This window comes from Saccopteryx bilineata, chromosome 4, assembly GCF_036850765.1.
Source record: "Saccopteryx bilineata isolate mSacBil1 chromosome 4, mSacBil1_pri_phased_curated, whole genome shotgun sequence".
NCBI classification, from domain to species: domain Eukaryota; kingdom Metazoa; phylum Chordata; class Mammalia; order Chiroptera; family Emballonuridae; genus Saccopteryx; species Saccopteryx bilineata.
In genome coordinates, this window is record NC_089493.1 from 92,981,641 (window position 1) to 93,002,244 (window position 20,604).

A 20,604-nucleotide genomic window follows, 5' to 3' on the forward strand; every position below is an offset into this window, starting at 1 on the left:
GCACTTTTTAAAAGAACGTATTTTGACAAAAAGAGGTCATTGTCAGTTGAGTCTTTCAAAAATCCTCTTTCCATGGGCTCTATGAGCCCATCTTCCTGGCATGTGTTATTCCCTATGAAGCTTCTGTTATCGTACATCCTGGTTTCTCACATGGCCTGGATGCTTCTCTCAGTTTAGACTGATACTGTGTGCTTACCATGTACCCTGATTTCACTCACCATGTATTTTTCATTAGATGCTGACATTGTTCATTGTGCAAGGCAGACTTACTGCACATAGTATTTCCTTTGTCCTCCTTTGGTTACTTCCCAGTTCACACAATCAGTATTCAGTCATGCATATGTGCAAACTCTTAAACCATTTGGCAATTAAAGCCCTGCCAACTGAATAGCTTGTATTTCCATTCAATAATCTTTTCATTCGCTCATACTTAAGTGTTCATTACACAGCTCAGTGTTAACAGCCCTTTAACTTGTCAAAACATAATGTGCATAACAGAACTCGCCTTCTAAACTAGGCTCTAAGACAAGCAGCACCATGGAGATCATAAAACAGCCACACTTAATTGTGGCATTTCTAGCCATGGAGAATATGACAGACATAGTGCAGGGTGGTTCAAAAGTAGGTTTACAGTTGTTAATATAGAAAATAATACAGTAATTCCTCGGTTTTTGTTGACTTCGGCTATCATCGATTTCGGTTTTCATCAATTCTTTCCATGAAAAATTTGTCTCAGTTTTGTCCGTTGCCTCAGATTTTGTCGGGGTGCCCACGTGACCTTGCTGCTAATTTTACAAAACAAATGACGGGTACCCACGTGTTCTCCTGCTCAGTGTGACGTTGTTTCTCATTGTGTCAGCATCACCCCACGTGTCTAGCCAATGCCATTGCTTTCCAGTGTTTTTGTACTTTTTTTGATTGCAAGTGCTAATACTACAATTACATGTAAGTGATTATTGCGTACAGTAATTAGATTTACATTGATTCATTTGGAAATAATTGCCTCAGTTTTCATCGGTTTGGATTTCACCAATTGTTTTCAGACGGATTATCGACGAAAAGCGAGGCATCACTGTAAAAGAATAAGCTCTGTGTTTCACATACTCACAACATAAACCTACTTTTGCCTCATCCTGTATTTCTCCCAATCCTTGCCCTTATAGCCATCCCCACTTTTCAACAAAGATTCACCAAAAGCCTCAGAAAGTCAGAGGTGCACTGAGTGTGGCAGAGGGACAGCAGCGGATGCAGAGTGGGTGATTAGGGCACTGGATTATGGTGACCCAAGCTGCTATAGGGACAACATCTGCTCAAATATTAAATTTACCACTTAAATGGTTTAGGAACTCTCTTCTTCTATCCCCCAAAGCTAACTCATAGCATCTTTTTTATGTTTTTGTTTTTTGGGTTTTTTTAGCCTACACAACTGCCTTCCCCAAAACACTCTAGAGTGGTTCTATGTTTCTCTTCCATTGTTTGCCCAATTAATGCTATATCTGTAGAGCTGACCTCATGTTTTAGAGTTTTGGCATTCTTTCAGCCTCATTTGTATTTTCTTCCCAACCTGTAATAAAACTAAGTGAAAGTAGTAGGTGTGTTAACTTAGATCCTAAGACCTAGGGGTTACCTATGGAACTGTGTCTGGGCAGGAAGGTCAATCAGACAAAGCATGGATGATGCAAGTCTGTGTTGGTGGCTATGGGTGTTACTGGTGTGGAGGGCCAGACTGTCCTGGCAGCTGGGCCTAGCACACCCCTCTCACAAGGAAAAGAGAATGAGGCTTCTCCCTCTGGGTGTTTCTCTTCTTCTGGCACATGAACCCAGCCCACTTGAAGAAGAGCAGAAAGGGTCTCACTCCCAGGGAGGCCTCCTCCAGCTCTCTCTCCCCCTCTGATTGAAGGACAAAGGCCTTTATGTACTTCACTGTAGGAGATGAGGCAGAGAGTTTCCCCACAGCTCTGGGAGAACCCAGTTATGTCACCACCTTTTGTCAGGGGAGGGAATGCCAGGTTGGAGATTTAGAGAAAACTAATTCTACAGCTATATAGTTCTAGCGAATCAAAATTTGAACTCCCATAAGCACTACCGCACCTACATTTTCTTTATCTTAAGACCCTGTCACCAGAAAAAATAAAAGCACGTATCTTCTCCTCCCTATCTCTGACCTACCCTCCAGGCTTTTTCCCAACCTTGAGCAAAATACTTTTCTCCATTTCAGAGGAAGAAAATTGGTAGTGCTTTTTCTTATGTGCAAGAAAATAGTACAAAGGAGTAGTGGTTTCTATTCAGGTTCTTTTAAACTAATAACTGATTCAAGTTTTTCCAGCTTTTTCCTCTCTATTGCAATATTTTTGTATAAAAGTACAAAGTTACCATTTTTAAAAATTGATTTGGAGAGAGAGAGAGGAAGGGAGAGAGAGAGAGAGAGAGAAACATCAATTTGTTGTTCCAGTTATTTATACATTCATTGGTTATTTCATGTATGTGTCCTGACCAGGGATCGAACCCACAACTATAGTGTATCAGGATGATGTTCTAACCAACTGAGCTACCTGGCCAAGACCCCATTATTTTGTTTTTAATTTTGCATAAATAGACTTCTACCAACGAAGGCATAAGATTTGTTTTTTTTCAGCATGGCAACCTCTGTTCTGACCTCTCCATGTTCTAACCAAGTCCCCCATAGTTATTCTAGCAAGCAGGGAAAAATCGAAGAAGCTTTCTAGTGACAGCAATAACTTCACATTCTACCCACAGCTGTCTCTCTCTGTGGCAGCAAAGTTTCACTGTGGAATCAGCAATTCTAGGAAAGCAGAATGTAATTCACCCCCTCTAAATACAGGTGGTCACTTCAGGGCCTGGACACACTTTCACTCTCAGTGGTAGATCTCTTTGGATGACTGTGGTCTTCTGTGAGCCTAGAAATTACAAGGGGAAAATAGAAAGGAAGAAAAGAAAAAAGGAAGAAAGGAAAGGAACGAGGGAGGGAAGGAGAGGGGGAGGGAAAGAAGGAAGGAGGGAGGAAAAGAGAAAAGGACACAAAGTTATAACACGGCAAGAACCCATTGCTCTGTGGGTCAGGTGTGCTACAGGCTGCATCACCTCACACACACACAGCAATGTTTTGTCTAGTGTAAAGAAACACAGCAGGCAACCTTCTCTGGCTGAATTCTACCTCTCAGAAGGGCGCTAAATAGGGCTGAATTTAGATCTTGAAAGTCAGGGTGAAATTAAGAGGAGGAGCCCATTTCAATCAGTATAGAAGGACCCAAAGGATTAGGACCACAAGCACACAGCAAACATTTACTAAGCACCCAGTAAGTGCCCAGCACTTATAGGAGCTCAAGGAAGCAAGGAAATAGCTGATGCTGACCTAACTAGCCCCTCATGTCCTCTGACTCATAAGAGACCAAGTTGAGCAATCACTAAAGAGAAGAACCATTGAGGGTCCTGCTGGTCCTAGAGAAAAGACAGGAGCAGAAGACCAGCAGACCCATCCAGTCACAGATGGCACCTGGCCTCAGGCTTGTCTTGTCCCCTGAGAACAACACTGTAATAAGCTTTTGCTGCACTACTTGGTTTATTCTTTGTTTGACATATGATCTCTTACACAGGGGTCTTCAGCTCCAGCTGCACCTCAGAATGACCTGTGGAGCATTTTAAAAATTCTGATGCCCAGACCCCACCCTAGACTAATTAAATCAAACCCTCGGGGAGTAGCACCCAGGCTGCAGTGTATTTTTCAAAACTCCCCAGTTGATTCTAGTGGGTGGCTAAGATGAGAACCACTGCATGGGGATAACTGTCCTAATTATCTCTCCAGCTTTTTTCTGCCTCCACATTCCTCTTATCTAAGTTGTTATAGTTCCTTTTTAGCTTTAGTTTGTCATACTTTGTTCTTTCTGTAGGTAATTCTATAATACTCTGTTAAACCTTTTTCCATTCTTTAACTTTGCTTTTTCTCATCTAATTTTCATTGCCCACTCTGCTTTCTTAATCTTCCCATTATGTTGATTTTGTGTTGCGTTTTCTTCAGCCGAGCATTGACATTTACGGGGTGCTTGACACAAGCATAGTATGATAGTAGGCACTTAACCACTACTAAGACTTACATCAATGCAATAATATTTTCTGTGAAACTCTGTGTGACAGTTATGGGCTGTTGTCCTGTGGAAGAGTGGCATTGTGGCAAACCCTATCTCCCTTCCAAAATAAATATATTGCAACAAATCAGAACATCCACAAATGGGAGAAAAACACCATTAAAAGCTGTCTGAAGCTAAACATTAACATTTCCCCTGCTAAAATCTTGGCCCCACTCTAAGAGGGACATGCTGCCATTTGCAGCAGAAAATAAAGACCACACACTGTCTGCACAACGGGCACGGCTGCTCTCTGGGAACAGAGCATCTGCTGATTCGGGATCCTCGTTGTCAGTTGGCAGGCCCACAGGCCAGTCACTGAGACACTAAAGGCCGACTGAGGAAGGAAGGGCCTGGAAGCAGGCCCAGAAGCAGAACCCTGCAGTCCTGGGTGGAAGCCATACAGTGGATCTGCCTGCTTCTCCTCCTACTTCCCAGCTGCACTGGTAAGGGCAGCCTGGAAGCCTCAGAATCACAGATCCTGCAGCTCCCGGGCCAGGGGAGCCCCAGAGAGCCTGAAACATTGTCACCCTCACAGAGCCCAGCCCAGCACTGAGCACACCATAGAAGCCAGGGGATGTCTGCCCAATCATTGTGTGAATGAATAAATGACTCCCTGATGAAATTACTCCAGGGAGAGTTGGTAGGAGGACTGAAATGGAAGGTGACTCTGAGATCCCAGTCCCTTGATATTCTGATATGGCTCTTAAATTTCTCTGTCTTCCTTTTACCTGAATTTTGTTTTTCAGGAATCAAGCCAGATACCTGCTGGAAAAAAAGAGATGTTTGTTCATTTTAGAAGAATCAAAATTTTGCAATGCCTAATGACAAAATGAGAAATGAATAATCATATTATATACTGGTATAAGAGGAACCAAGATGGCTCCCTGAACTTTATATACCAACAAAGAGACATCTGTGACCCAGGTCTCCAGAGTAACTTTACTCATAGAAGCCAGTTCTCCCTGAAGAGTCTTAAACCCACCATGAAAGAGGACGAGACCTTATTATTGGGCTGCCCTATGCACAATGCCACTCCTCTGTCTCCAGACATGTAACAAACCAAATCCTTTCCCTCCCATCTTCCACACTGGTCAGTGATCCCCAGTGTCAGTCTAACTGTAGCTCAATCACAAGGTATACTCACGTCTATTATTTCATGACCACTTAAAGCAATAGTATCCCCATTTTATTGTTTAGAAAACTGAGGCCCAGAAAACTAGAAAAGGCATTGAAAAAAGAGGACATCAATTTCCAGGGCCTTGTCCAACCCAGTCTTGTAGGTAGTATTTTTTTGAGGCTTTGCTGAGCAAAGGTAGGATTACCCAGCTGCCTGCTCTGAAAAATCTGTGCAAATTCAAAGAAATTGAAGATGAGTTCAAGGAAGTCACTTGAAGAATAGAAAAAGCAGCTCTCTGCTTGAGATTATGGGAAATGAAGGCTGAAATATAAACTCAAGGGCCTGCTAAGGTCCTTAACACCTCAAATCATTCCTTCTTCTTTCTGTTCTCAATGAGCCCAAAAAATTTATCTTCCTCCCTTGCTATGTAATCCATTGGTTGATTTGCCTTGGATCCCCCAAGCAGCACCATGCCCTGAAAATGGAATATAAACTACCTCAGCCGTACAGCCATCTCTAGACATTTTACATTAACAGAAAAGCGGAAAGTGCTCTTAGCAATCTGTGTATCAGGATTAGCAATGTCTTTCTTAACCCTCTTCTGCCTGGTCAGGCTGAAGCGAACAGAAGTTCCTATAATACAATTTATCTTTAAAGCCACAACTCAGAGACCTGGGATCCTTCTTGTGGCCATGATCTTGGGAATGAGTTCTTCACTGGTCTTCCTTTGCTCTCCTTGTATGTTATAGAGAGCCACTCACATTCGAGTCAGACATCCTGTAGGCAGAAGAAATCATTACACTTCAGTCAGCACTTTCGAGAAACAGTATGAGTTCCACAAGGTGCTTTGGGAGGATAACACAGGTGATAAAGACAGACCAAATAACAAGTGTGAGGCAGTATTATATACAAAGGCAACTCCAGAATTGCCTACAATTGAGGTACTAAGGGGTAACAATCTCACTGAAAGATGCCTCAGGAACTTGCCTTGAGACTCTATTTTCACAACATAAGATTGGGAAGATGTCAAAAAATGGGAAGCTGATGGGGAAGGATGGATAAACCTCCCCAAACCACTTTTGTCTCTTCTCTCAGGTATCCTTGTTTTTATAAAAAAGATATCAAAGAAGGAGGAAATTAACAAATGGCCCAGCAGTGAGCCAAGTGTTTGCAGATATCACCTCATTTATTCCTCAAACACTGAAAAGAAACATTAGTTCTCCTCAGAAATCATATGAAAGTACAGACATAGAAAGTACAGGTCATAGAAAGTCATGGCCTAATTGCTGGCCTTGGTATAGAAAGAATCAGTACAGGGAACAGAGCCTGTCTGGAGCCTGAGAAAGGTGACATCCAAGGGCAGGCCCTGGCACACTTTTCTACTTTCCACCTGAGCACCCCAAGATAGGCTACATTTGTGTTCAACTTCCATCTTTCTCCAACCATGTGATTAGGAGGCCAAGGTGTCTGCAGCAGGTCTTGACTCTCCCAGACCAGACATGGCGTGGCTTCTAGCCATTGTCTGCCCTAAGCTTTCACAAGATCATAGCTGGTTTCTTCCCACTACTTTCTTCTACCTCTGCCTTTGATTTATTATTAATGCTAACTCACTCTTAGTCAGACCTAGAGGGAGGTTTCTTTAGCCTATTAGCAATCAACTCTTAAAATTGCCTCTAACTTCTGTCAGATATAAGTCACCATCATAAACATAAGCACATTCTTGGGATTTTTCAGAATGACTTCCTGAATAATTTGTGAGAGTTCAAAAGTAATTATCTAGGAAGATAGGATTCTTTGAATCCAGCTAATTTGTTTTTTTTATATTAGTGCAGCTTTAAGCCCACAGCACTTCCTCCTGCCTTTGGGGCTTTTTCTTTACATGTCCTCAGTTTTTACTAATCTTTCCCTACACATGCCCCTTTATACCTGGTATGTCAGGCAGAATCCCGGCAGGAGACAGAGGGTCTTCTTGAAGTGGTGATTCAAGAGACTCTAATGAAATGAGCAAAGGTGTGGGCAAGTGTTATGGTTTAAATTATGTTCCTAAAAAAAAAAAATCACTCAGAGTTTTCACCTCCAGTATCTTATAAATTGGCCTTATTTGAAAATAAGGTCATTGAAATTGACATAATTAGTAAAGATGAGGTCAGGCTGGAATAGGGTTGACCCCAAATACAATATGACTGACATCTTTATGAGAAGTGATCGTGTGAAGACTGAGAGGCAGAGAGAACACCTTGTGACCTGGAAGACAGGGACTGAAGTGATACAACCGCAAGCCAAGCCCAAGAACACCAAAGATGTCAGCAAACCCCCAGAAGTTAGGAAGGGACAAGGAAGGATTCCCCTACACGTTTCAGAAGTGTGGCCCTGCTGACACCTTGATTTTGAACTTTTAACCTTCAGAACTGTGAGACATTACATTTCTATTGTTTTAAGCCACCCAGTTTGTGGTGCTTCTGAGGTGGCCATAGGAAACTAATGCAGCTGGGTTGTGGGAAACCGAAAAAAAGATAGTGAAACGTCCTGAGTCTGAAAACAAAGAAGTCACTACCAGCCTAAGCTTGAAGCATGGCATAGAGGAGCCTTTCCTGGGTGCTGCAGGTGTAGGAGAGAAGCTGTAGCCTCCAGTAGATGAAAGCAGCCTCTGCTGATCTGCAGCTTGGCAGGAAAGAATGTGGGGTAATAACACCCTACTTCACTCTCCTCCTTCTCTCCAGTCTGCTGATGGTACGTCCCACTGGCCAAACTAAATGGGATACCAGAGATCTAGGGAACCAGGTGGATGTTGTCCATTAAGGTTAGCCTCCTAGAATAAGAAGCAGAGTAGACCTAAGGGACAAAAATAACACCATCTAGCATAGCTGGGTTACTTTTGCTTTTGAATCTCATCTGCAAAAATCACTTCTTTAGGGAAGTCTTCCCTTACAAGATCCTGGCCCCAATAATATGCTCTCATAATATTTCTGCTTCTACAAAGTTCTTATCATGGCTGCAGTGGAGGAATTTATTATGCAAATTATGCATTAAGTAATGACTAGGTCCCATGCTAAAACATAAGTTCCATAAGAGGAGGGATCACATCTGTCATTTTTCAGTGAATCTTCAGGGTCTGGTACATAGTAAAAATGACTAGGTCATAGACTGTGCCAAGAGATAGGCAATCTGATATAAAAGATCATGTATGCAAGTCCAGAGAAGCTGCCCTCAGCCACTTTTAAAGAACTATAGAGAGTGGGCATCATCGTGTCCAACCAGTACATACTGATGATGAAATTTGTAATTTCAAAGAATGTGATTACCTTGAATATGTTTACTTAAAAATTTCATATAGTGTTTTTCTTGAAATTCAGAAGTATAGGTTCCAAAAGTTTAAGCATGCCTCTGTTTTGAAAATATAAATTCAGGCTGTTGTAGACTGGAAAGTAGTGGTGGTTTCTAAGTTTTTTATAATATTTGTCTCTGTGTAATTCAACATAGGTGATTCATCTTCAGAAAAGATAGATGAGCTCAATAAAGATCAGGAAGCTGGCTCAAATTTGGAGACAATACTTTATCAGCTTGCTCTTTTACACTTGGGTGAGTCACCCTTATCCAACTTTGCCTGGAGGCAGTTGGCAGTAAACACAGAAATCATTACAACTTCAGAAGTCCATGATCCCCTTTTTTGATGGTTCTTTTGATTACAGCTGTAAATTTCAATAATTCTTGGCATTAACTGTGACATCACCACAGAGCATATAACAAGTACATCTAACATGAAAAGGGAGCAATAATATCAAACTTAACTTTCATGGGTAGGAAGCAGAAACCTTGTTATCAATCAAATAAGCTGTCTTAGCATTTTCTCAATTGTCCTTACTTATCTGAACCACAATATCAATCTTGAAGGTGGTATCGTCATCCCAGTAACAAGCTACAGGCTCGGTGAAACATCTGTGATTGGCAGAAACTCTTCTTGGGGAACAGAACAGCAGCCAACAGGGGCTGGTTTCCTCAGGCATAAATGTGTCACAGAGAAGGTGTTAGCTCAGAGGAGGGACCAGGAAGAGAGTGAGTTGGGAGGCAGAGCTATCCCTGAATGGAGCCATGCAGAGGACCTGCTCACTCATCCATCTCACCCTCTTCTTGGAAGGTAAGGCAGATCTGGGTAGGAAAGGCAGAGGGACCAAGCAGAGGGTGAGTTGGGAGACAGAGCTGTCCCAAGTGGAGCCATGCAGAGGACCTGCTCACTCATCCATCTTATACTCTTCTGAGCAGGTAAAGCAGATCCTGGAACCTCAACTAAGTAAGACTGAGCAGCTATGAGAAATCAAGAATGCCAGGGTCTGGAGCTTATGGACAGTGCCTCTTACTCAATGATCTCAGCCCCAGTCCTTACTGAGCCCCTCTCATGTCTTTTCTCTAAGGAGTCATGTCGGCTGTGGTGTTGGTGTCTCAAGCCCCAGGAGTGACTGTGTTCTTTGGGGAGTCTGCCACCCTCAGGTGCTCCATGGAAGGAGAAATGGTCAGTAACTACTACATTAGCTGGTATAGGAAGACCCAGGGTAACACAATGACTTTCATACACCGAGAAGGGAGCATGTATGGCCCTGGTTTCCTGAATAAGTTCCAAGCTACCATTGATGAATCAAAAAACCAAGCTGTGCTTACAATCCTTCAAGCATCAGAGAAAGATGAAGGATATTACTACTGTGCCAGCGACTACCACCCTGCTGCTGGCCTACTTCTGAGCAACTCAAAAACCACAGAGCATTGTGTAGAACAGCAATTCCAACAAGATCATGATTTGTTGTTTAATAAATAGCTTAATAAATGGGGGTCAGAGAAAGCTGGCATCATTGCCTTTCCTCCAGGCTCAACCACTCATACTCAGATAGGCAACCTCCAGGAAAATATAGCCAACTGTGGGACAAGAAAGGGGAGAGACAGAGCCAAAGTTAGGAGTTGTAGCATTCAATATACATACTTAACAGGTTGGTTTTGGTTTTTATGGTGTTTGTTTGTTTGTTTGTTTGTTTTGAAGCTTCATAAAAGATTTGGCCACACATCCGAAGTGCTTAAGTGATAGATTAAAGGGGCACTAACCAAAGTATGACTACAGGTGATGGTAGTCCAGTTTCTCACCAACCATATATACCCTGAATCTAGCTGTTCTGGAAGAGGGAGAGTTGGGAAAGGGAGGAGACTCCCTCCCTTCAATATCAACAGTATGTACTGCATGCCATCTTGCCCAACATAGAAGGCAAAACTCAATCTTTGGCATTCCGTTTTGTTTTGATGATTACTGACTGAATATGGCCTGTCGACCTCCCTTCCTCTCTATCTCTTTACATCTTCTATATGTGCTAGAAATAAAACCTGGTGAATTTCTTCTTTACCCTTCTGTGGACAGCTCAATTTAAACTCCACTTTTATCTTAATGTACTTTTCCAGATTTAGATGATTGACTGCCTATTCTGAGGCTGAACCTGTGGTTTTCCTTCTGGACTTGTCTAGAATATTTACATTCACTTATAAAAGACTTCATTGGAACTTTTGGTAGTGATGGATATGTTCAGTATCTTTATTATGATGATGGTTTCATGGATGTACAAGTAAACAAAAATGGATCAAACTGTGCATTGTAAATATGTGCAATTTATTGCACATCAATAAAGTTGAAAAATATTTTTTAATTTAAAATAAAAATTTTCCTAAGCCTCTTTAGGCTACTTCAAGCAATGTCTACGGAATAACTTTCTCTATAACCTTTCTAATCAACATCTGTTTTCCATAGATGTACAAAAAAGGCTAACAAGTTTGCCAGACACACACAGTTGGTTCCAGTCAGGACTCCTCATTGTTTCAACAAGAGTGTTCCTGGCCCTGGCCAGTTTGCTCAGTGGTAGAGCGTCAGCCCGGCATGTGGAAGTCCAGGTTCAATTACTGGCCAGGGCACACAGGAGAAGCGCCCATCTGCTTCTCCACCCTTTCTCTTTATCTCACTCTTCCCCTCCCTCAGCCAAGGCTCCATTGCAGCAAAGTTTGCCCCGGTGCTGAGGATAGCTGCATGGCCTCCGCCTCAGGCGCTAGAATGGCTCAGATTGCAGCAGAGCGATGCCCCAGAGAGGTCAAGCATCACCCTCTGGTGGGCATGCGGGGTGGATCCCGGTCAGGCGCATGCAGGAGTCTGTCTATCTGCCCCGCCCCCTGTACCCACACTTCTCACTTTGGGAAAAATTAAAATTAAAAAAAGGAATATTCCCAAGCTTTCCTTCTCTCATGATTCTATTTGACCTTCCACTCATAGATAGATGATAGATGATAGATAGATAGATGATAGATAGATAGATAGATAGATAGATAGATAGATAGATAGATAGATGATAGGTGATAGAGCTATATATGTGTGCATATATATACATACTACATATATACAATAATATATAGTTATAATGTGCAATTATTCTGTGCATTTAGCCATGACCCCATGAGCTCTTATCATTTATCTCTCCAAACAACTACATTTCAGGGAATCTGTCTTTTCAACTCTCCATCTCAAACCCACTCCCTCTGTCTGTGTCCTGATCCCAACACAGGCCTGTACCTCACTTCTACCTCACTGTTCCACCCTGTTGGATAGTTTCTTTGATGAAACTGTCTGAAGGCTCTGAATATTGACTCTGCCCTTGGACAAAATCAGGTTCTCAGGTCCCCATCCAAAACAGGGACCCTGAGCCCTACATTTTGGGAAGGGAGCTTGGACCCAACCTTCCTGGAATGTATCCAAGTTACTACACAGGCCCTGTCATGACTCATTCAGCCCTGCTATTCATATCTTACTGTTCTTCTTTGAACATGTGCCAGACAGGAAAATGAAGTGCCTCTTCAAGATTGAAAGGGTATAATTCTCCTCCCAGTTTGAAATCATGACAATTGTAAAAAGAATGACTTTTGGAAACTGGTTATGCAGATGTTGGCAAAGTTTTGGTACCATGATATTATAAGATTTATAATACGGACTCCTCAGAAGAGACCCACTGGGTCCTCTGACAGAGATCAGGGAAGATGTGTTTGAAGAGAAAGAGGGGAAATATCTGGACAAATCCATAAAACTGTATGTTAGCTGTTATTACAGGTGTTGAGGGCTTACTATATGCCAGGCACTATTCTGAGTACTTTACATGTATTCTATCATTTAATGCTCTCAACAATCAAATAATACATTTCTATTATTATCCCCATTTTACAAATGAGGACACAAGGCACAGAAAAGCTAAAATACTTGCCCAAATTTCCACAGCTAGTAAGGGAGGTTGACAGGTTTCCGACTTTGGAGTCAGTGCTGGAGAGCACAGCATGTGATTCAAGAGAGTGGGGGAACCACAGAGGAGGGCATCTCCAAGATGTGTCAGAAATAAGGAGCAACAGGGGCTGTGCCCTCGCCACCGGACCTGTTCAAACTGATGCTCTGTGACTGTCTGCCAAGAAACTGAGACAATGAAGCAGGGGCCCCAAGTGACCTATCTATGTTTTCTAACAGATTTGTGATCCTGACATAAGCTTCACACTGTCTTCTAAAATCATCTGTATCTCTTTATCTTTGAAATGGTGATAATAATAAAAGTTCCAACCTCACATTGTCATAAAAAGCTAGCAATAGAAAGCAAGTAAATAGCATGGAATATATAGCTATTCAATAAATATTTCCTATAAGAAAGAACAAATTATGCAATGAAATAATTGTGGAGAAAGTAAACTAAACTACTGTGTGCCAACAAGATGCAACCACCTTTTAGGTGTAGATTCACTTAATCCTCATGACAATCCCATGATGTTATTCTCAGCCCCTTCTTACAGACAAGAATACTGAGCCTCAAAGTGGCTGGGTACTTCCCGGAGATTACAGAAGCAGAACCAGGGATTGGATCTGAGTTGAAGGCTGTCTGTCTTGACACTGGATGTACTAAAGAAATACATCACCTGCAACAATATCAGAATCAAAGGACATCTGGAAACAAATGTGTGAAGTCCAGGCATCTGTGCAATGCAGAGGTTGCCTTTGATTCCCCGGCTATTGCCCAGAAGAGGGGGTGGGCTAGAAATATCTGATTCCTTCCACCTCCTAATTCTCCCTCCCCTCCTTTAAAACCACTAGTTGAAATTTCAGCTTCCAGACTGCTCTCTGGAGATGTCCACTCCCTTGGCTAAAGGAATATAGCCTCTACCCAACCCCCTGACACTTACAATCCTGAACACCACCCCTAGGTCAGTAGCTTTTGGGGGGCCATGGCATGGGAAATGACCCACATCTCTCTTTTATGATGCTTGTCAAAAGCAGTACCTTACTGGACTCCCTAGAGTCTCTGGGGCACTAAGACATTCACCGCTTTCTCCTTTCCTTCTCAGGGGTCTGCCTAGAATGGCAGCTCCAGAGGTCTAGGACTAGTGGGATGAGAGCTGGAGAAAATCCAGGGTCTCTGACAGATCCATAGAGTTGTTGACTTTACCTTCTATCCATATTGGTACGATGAGGCAAAGTGTATAAATTGGTCTCTTTCATTTTCTCTGTTTTATTATCACTTATCCCAAGGCAGCAAAAGTCCTCAAGATCTGTTGTCCACAGCTCTCTTCATTCAAAATGAGCAAACTAACCCCATAAAACACTGCGGTAAATTAAAGTGCAGAAGCCCTTATGCAAAGGAGAGATTTGAGTTCAAATAGAAATTTCTGCACTTTAAGGAGGGTCTGAGCCTGCTACAGTGTCTCAGACAGGAAGTGCTGCCTAATAAATTGTCCACAGTGATGAGGTAAAGAATCTCCAGAGTCGAGGCTTCTTTCCTACTCTTTTTCAATTCAACGCATTGCACATTCCCCCCATAATAATAATGGAAATGACAGAATTATGCATCTCTGATTTTTGGGAGAGGGAAAGAGGTTAAGGCACTTCATTCATTTCTCCAGCAAATATCATCCCTCCTTTCTGCTTTATTGTCCTCCACAGCATTTATCACCATTTGATGTGTTATATAGATTATTAGCTTATTTATTTGTTGTCTAGCTCTCCACTGGAATACAGCTCCTCAAGGAAGGGCTTTTGTCTGCTTTGTTCATTACCTTCATTCCAGCACTTAGAATAAGTTCTGACACACAATGGGCACCCAACAAATGTACTGAATGAACAAGGAGGTGAAGTAATTAAGGAGTGAGTACTACATACGCGACACTGCTGGATGCTGGGAATGCGGAGTGCGCAAGACTGGTGCTACCACTGCCCTCTGAGATGCTTTCTCCAAACCTCATCTATCCACTATAGATGCTATTGACTATAACAAGATTGTCTGAAGGGTTGCTAATAGAGTACTCACCAGATAACTTACTCTTGGAGAGTGGATATCAATGCTTCTGTGTTCCCTCACATCCCTCCAAGGCAGAGGTAAAATGGGGAAGATAGCAGGATTTCTCCATTCGCCACCTTTTCTCTTTTAATCCCAAGGCCCCCGGCCCTGAGGCTTGGACTATCAGAGGAAAATCTGAACATTTTTACTTTATTTCATAAAGGAATTTTGCAAACTTTTTCTCCAAACAAACCTGCTGGGGCAAGCTATTTCATAACCCAAAGCCACAATAACACATTTTGTTAAACAAAAGAGTAATTCCTAACTTCCTCTCACCCTCTCACATTTACCATCACCAGGTGATTTTGGCATCCTTCAAGAATGCAGACTCTCTGGGTTCTTGGGGTTTTTTTTTAGCAGTTCACACATACACAAACACTTATGGATAGTAACACAGATGGGAGCATGTGTCAAACCCCAAAGGAATCCTGAACGCACACCCAGGATTCTCAAGGGCTCCCAGGAGCAGCATGCCACTCAGCATGCCATTCTCAATTTTAAAAAACCTGGTGAGAGATGACGTAAGCGTAATGGCACGGTAGGAAGCAATACTAATAAATCTTCCCCAAAACTCAACAAGATCTTCAACCAGAAACAGAAAAACCTATCCTTGGAGCCTCCAGATGTTAAAAAACCTGGCGACAGAACAAAGGAAAACGAGCCAAAATGCAATTGTTTCTATTAATTTAAATAAGGCAGGTTCTCAAACTCTGTGTTTAAATAAGAAATTTAATGGCCATAAGTTTTCTGTTTACCAGTACACATGCAGGAGAATAAGAAAGTTTAAATTATTCTTTTCTGGCTTAAGGACAAAATCTCATGAATATTTATAACTTTCAGAAAAAGAAATGTCAGTATAAATATATTGCTAAGGCAACAAATTATTAAGGAAGAATAATGCAAAGTATAGACTTTTAGCAGTTAAAATTGCTTTCCTATAATGACATTTGGTTATTTATTCAATAACAATTTATTAAGCACCTACTACGCACCAGGTACCTTTCTAGATATACTGGGAATATAGTGCTAAGAAGCCCATGAGTTTATTTTAGTGAAAATTATTACAAAGTAACATACATGTTAGTGGGGATAGATCATGCTGTCAGGGGGGCTTGGAGAAAATAACTATTTTAAATCAGGTGGTCAAAAAAGGCTGTAATGAGGTCACATCTTAACAAAGGCCTGGAGGCAGGCAGGGGTGGTAATATATTTTTGGAGTCTGGGTGTTTTCCAGACTTTTCTATTAGAAATAATATTTTTATGTTCCACTTTATGACACATAATAGCACCAGCTTTTCTGTAACTTGGGGGAGTAAACAATAGTTTTTTCTTCTTATCTAGCTGAGAGCTCTTTCCCAAATACTTCAGACTAGCACAAAATGAGGAAGAAGCAGTCCTAAAAATGCCAAAACTTAGAACGTGAAATGAAAGATGGTAGAATTGATTGCTGACAAATGGAATAGGGCATATGTAACACTGAGCCCTTTGCCTCCTCTCCCCACTTACAGGACCACCTCTGTGAATTGATGAGTGTTTCTTCCCAACCATAGAAGGAGTGCTGTATATACAAATTGGATGACTCCTTTCTGACACAAACCTTCAAGATGAACCCATTTCAGTAGCCTTAGGAGAGAATCAGCAGCCTCATCTACACTTTCAGACCAATGTGTCTCCTAGAAACTGTCCCAATATACTGGGACACAGCAATAAAACAAGTATTCACTTCAAAGAAACCCAGGGAATGTGGAGTACCTGTGGAGAAAGCTGGAGTGCCCTCACAGTTCCTAGCAAAGCTTTAGAGATTTATCCTCCAAGACTTCTGGGTGTGCTGAGGTGGTTTCCATCTTCACGTGGCACCTGACAGAGCGAGCAGTATGACTCAGAGGCAGTGAGAAGGAAAGTCAGCATCCACGGAACCATGCCAAGGAAAAAAGTCTATGTTGTCAGAAGTCGTGTCAAAGGCCTCCTCTTTCATAAAGGCCTAGACTGTGTTTGCATAGCACATGTTATAATCGTGACTGAGATAGAAGATGAACTGCCCCAGATGCCTAAAGAGGAAAGGAAGGGTTTTGTGCACCAAGTTTATAAGGACACAGAGAACCACAAAGGGGTCAGTATAACAGACACTGCAAGTTAAATCAGAGATGTGACTCCTCTGTAGTCCAACTAAGCTTAAAAATTAGTTCACAGGCCCTGGCCAGTTTGCTCAGTGGTAAAGCATTGGCCCAGCATGTGGATGTCCCAGGTTCAATTCCCGGTCAGGGCACACAGGAAAAGAGATCATCTGCTTCTCCACCTCTCCCCCTTCCTCTTCTCTCTCAATCTCTCTTCCCTTCCAATAGCCGTGGCTGGATTTGTTCCAGTGAGTTGACTGAGGACAGCTGTGGATTCTCTGCTTCAGAGCTAAAAATAGCTTGTTGCCAAGCAATGGCCCCAAATGGGCAGAGCATCACTCGGTAGGGGGCTTGCCTAGTAGATTCCAGTTGGGGTACATGCGGGAGTATATCTGTCTGTCTCCCCCTCTCACTTAAAAAAATGAATTCACAGTTGGTCCATTTATCAGCATCCAAACCTTCAACATTTTTCTCATATGAAGGATATCCTCCTCAGCCTTCAGCCCTACCCTTTACACACACACACACACACACACACACACACACACACGTGTTAAAACACTGAGAAACTTTAATCACCTCCTGGTCCAATCTTCTCAATTGAAGATATAAAGACTGAGAAGTGAAGAAATTAAGTGACTTTCCCACCATCACACAACCAGCCAGTGGCAAAGCCAAAATAGCACAGGTTTTCCAACTCTCCTGGTTAAGAACTCTTTCCACTACATCTGGTTGCCATGGGAAACACTCTATCATGGTGTATTTTCAGTCCATATCCCTGCTATGTAGTTTTTTCCCTCCAGTCATCTGGAAAATCTTTCTCTTACCAGCCAAGTTGAGCCCCTTCTAGTGAGTGCCTCTGTGGCTTGAAGAGTAAGAAGTCTCCTCTTCGTTGTGGGAGTATAGAGCCCTAAAGAACTCCAGAGAGCTCAGTCTTTACTATGTACCTCTTTCTAAAGAAAGTCCTTGAAATCTCAACCCTGCCCCTGGTCCTTTTGCATTCCGATGGTTGCCTAGCATCACACTTAGCAGGTCTTCAGTACACACAGCTGAGTGAAAGAAGAAAGGCTGGTCTTTCCTTCTCATCTCAACCTAAATAAACCCCACTCATTAAGGACCTTGCTCCTCACTCCTTGACTTTTGTCCCCATGGCAGTGTCTCTGATCCTTTCTACTAAGCAATGAATGGGTCAATGGCCAGAGCCTGCCTTCCATTCAGAGACAAAATCTCTTCCCCTTTCTTTTCCAAAATAAGTACAAGTCAACAATATGACAGTGCTGTTAAGAAACATAAAGCCAATGAGGTGTTATCAGATCATAAGAATGACAATATTATTACATTCAGCACTGGCCAGCCCCTCCTACAGAATCACAGACCAGGAATGTCTCCAGGGTACGCTGAGTAAGTCTTTTAAAAAGTAGGCAATGTTGAATTGAGGCATGTGAAGAATTATTGCACAATAGAAAAAAAAAACCGCTGGAACTTATGTTCATAACCTAGTTCGGCCCTGTGAGAACATGAACCCATCATTTTATCTCCTCATGCTCATTTACAAAGTAAAGAAGCTAGATCTGATACAGGCTGAGGGCCCATCCAGTGTTCACCCTTGGTAACTATGACCATTTGTCTCCATTACCTATGAGCTAAGAAGAATTTCAGCAAGAACTAAATTAAAAGTGAAATCTTGAAAATGAAAATTACCAACTGTAAAGATGTACTGACAATAATAACTGATGGCCTACAGTCACAGGGTACTTTCCTACATGCAAGTCTCTGTTCAAAGTAGTTTATATATTTTGATTTGTTTAATCTTCATGATTACTCATTGCAACAATTATCCCTATTGCACCGATGAAGAAATCAAAGCAAGGAGAGGTTAAGGCATTGCCCAGCGTCATAGTGTTGGTAAGTACCTGATCCTGGATACAGCCTAGCCAGCCTGCTACTAAAGTGTTGCACCACACAACTCAAGAGTTTTTATTTTTTGGAGCTTATAAAAAGTTTTTTTTAATCATGTCTGTGAGCAAAAGAATGGAACTAATACCTTCCCAGAGCCCTTTCTGATGGCAGTAGGCTCTATTCTATCAGAGGAAGCTATGCAAAGAGAACTATTTCCTATTGGGTCCCCACGATACGACCCTTAGAGATTGCATCCAAAAAGATCAATAGCCCCTGTTGTATCTTTGGGCACTTTTCCTTCCTCAGTCTCCAGAATGTGCTGTCTGCTTGGGTTGACCCTCCTTGTGCTGTTTCTCTAAGGTAATGCTGGAGTCATCATTTTTGGAGACACTATGACAACTGTCTCCCAACATTTTTACAATTTTTTTTTTAGCGAGAGAGCTAATGAAGAAAGAGAGAGAAAAGGACAGACAGACAAGAAGGGAGAGAGATGAGAAGCATCCACGCATTGTTGTGGCACGTTAGTTATTTACTGATTGCTTTCTCATATGTGCTTTGATGGGGAGGGAGGGGACTTCAGTCAAGCCAGTGACCCTTTGCTCAAGCCAATGAACTGGGCTCAAGCCAGTGACCTGGGCTCAAGCCAGCAACCTTGGGCTCAAGCCGGTGACCATGGAGTCATGTTTATAATCCCATGCTCAAGTCAGTGACCTCGTGCTCAAGCTGGTGAGCCCGTGCTCAAGCCAGTGACCTTGGGGTTTTGAAACTGGGTCCTCTGCATTCCAGTCCAACGCTTTATCCACTGCACCACTGCCTGGTCAGGTGAGACCAAATCTTTAAACTTGTTCATTTTAAGATCAGTGAAAGAACCTTGCCAAAGTTAGGGACAATCTTTATATTATTTTTAAGTTCAAAACATATTAATATTTTTGTGAATAAACATGTTTATTTTTGTATGTAATTTTACCTGTCTGAACTATATTGCTACCTATTTAAGAAAGGAAAACATACCTAGTTAAATTGTGCCATGAAACTTGTTAACACAATGAGAATGTTTTCATGGAGCTTCAAATGTGGGAAGGATTATAAATAGTAGTTATCTGGAACCCCACTACCATCTTTCTTTCAATTCTTCATGATTACATGTTTTTCTCTTTCTTTCCTCCAATGTCTTAGAAGTCAAAAACTAAGAAAAACAACCATGATGGGTAAACAGCTGCACCTGAGGAATAGGTGTGATTTAGACTTTCTGACTACCCCATCATTGTTCAGAACAATTCCTCTGCTCACAGGACTTCTGGAGTGGTCACTCAGGACTGATTCCTTTGGGTCCTTTCTCACACATTGACCCAACCAGCTCTGAATGCAATACATTGGAAGTTGAAAAAACTGAGAAAATTCAAAGGAGCAGAGTGAAGAGATTGTGTTTCACATGAGAATAAGAGTATAGTCTCAAGTCTGATCAAGGTGGACATTCAGTGATGGGGAGATCCAGCTAGATAAAGATCATTGATTGTATATGCAGGTTCTTTTTTTGTTCTGCCCACCAGAGAGGTTTCCCCTTCAGTTTTGCTATAGTTCACTGTGGTAAAAGCACAATAATACTAGACTGAGTCTTCAGGTTTTAGTCTGTTGGTTTGTAAATATCAATGACTTTTTTATGTTATTCCTGGTGATAGCAAATCTCTCCATAGAAGATGTGTAATGCTTAACATTCCCTAAAAAACTAATGGAAACATTTACATGGTCTTTCTGGGACTTGGTTGTACCAGTTCATCTAGAGTTGTCCAAAGTCAAACCCAGAAGTGTTGCAGGGGATCATTAAGGAGTCCCTAGCATTTCTCATGGTCCCCCCAAATCTACTAACTGATTCAGTGCCTGAACCCCTAGAAAAGAGAAAGCATTGATAAAGATCGTAAGAGACAGCCTGACCAAGTGGTGGTACAGTA

The 20,604-nt window shown here is 42.0% G+C and overlaps 1 long non-coding RNA gene and 2 gene segments (V, D, J or C); 2 read left to right on the top strand and 1 right to left on the bottom strand.

Moving 5' to 3' along the window:
• LOC136336050 (T-cell receptor alpha chain constant-like) overlaps window positions 1-20,604 on the top strand; it is a 503,949-nt gene that overhangs the window by 356,720 nt on the left and 126,625 nt on the right.
• LOC136336054 (uncharacterized) lies at window positions 1,394-4,910 on the bottom strand. Its single transcript, XR_010731369.1, has 2 exons — window positions 4,874-4,910; window positions 1,394-2,918 (listed from the first exon to the last, which is right to left on the bottom strand). It is a non-coding gene; the product is annotated as an uncharacterized lncRNA (long non-coding RNA).
• LOC136336051 (T cell receptor delta constant-like) overlaps window positions 9,281-20,604 on the top strand; it is a 54,004-nt gene continuing 42,680 nt past the window's right edge. Inside the window, exons 1-2 of the C gene segment in view lie at window positions 9,281-9,397; window positions 9,672-9,769.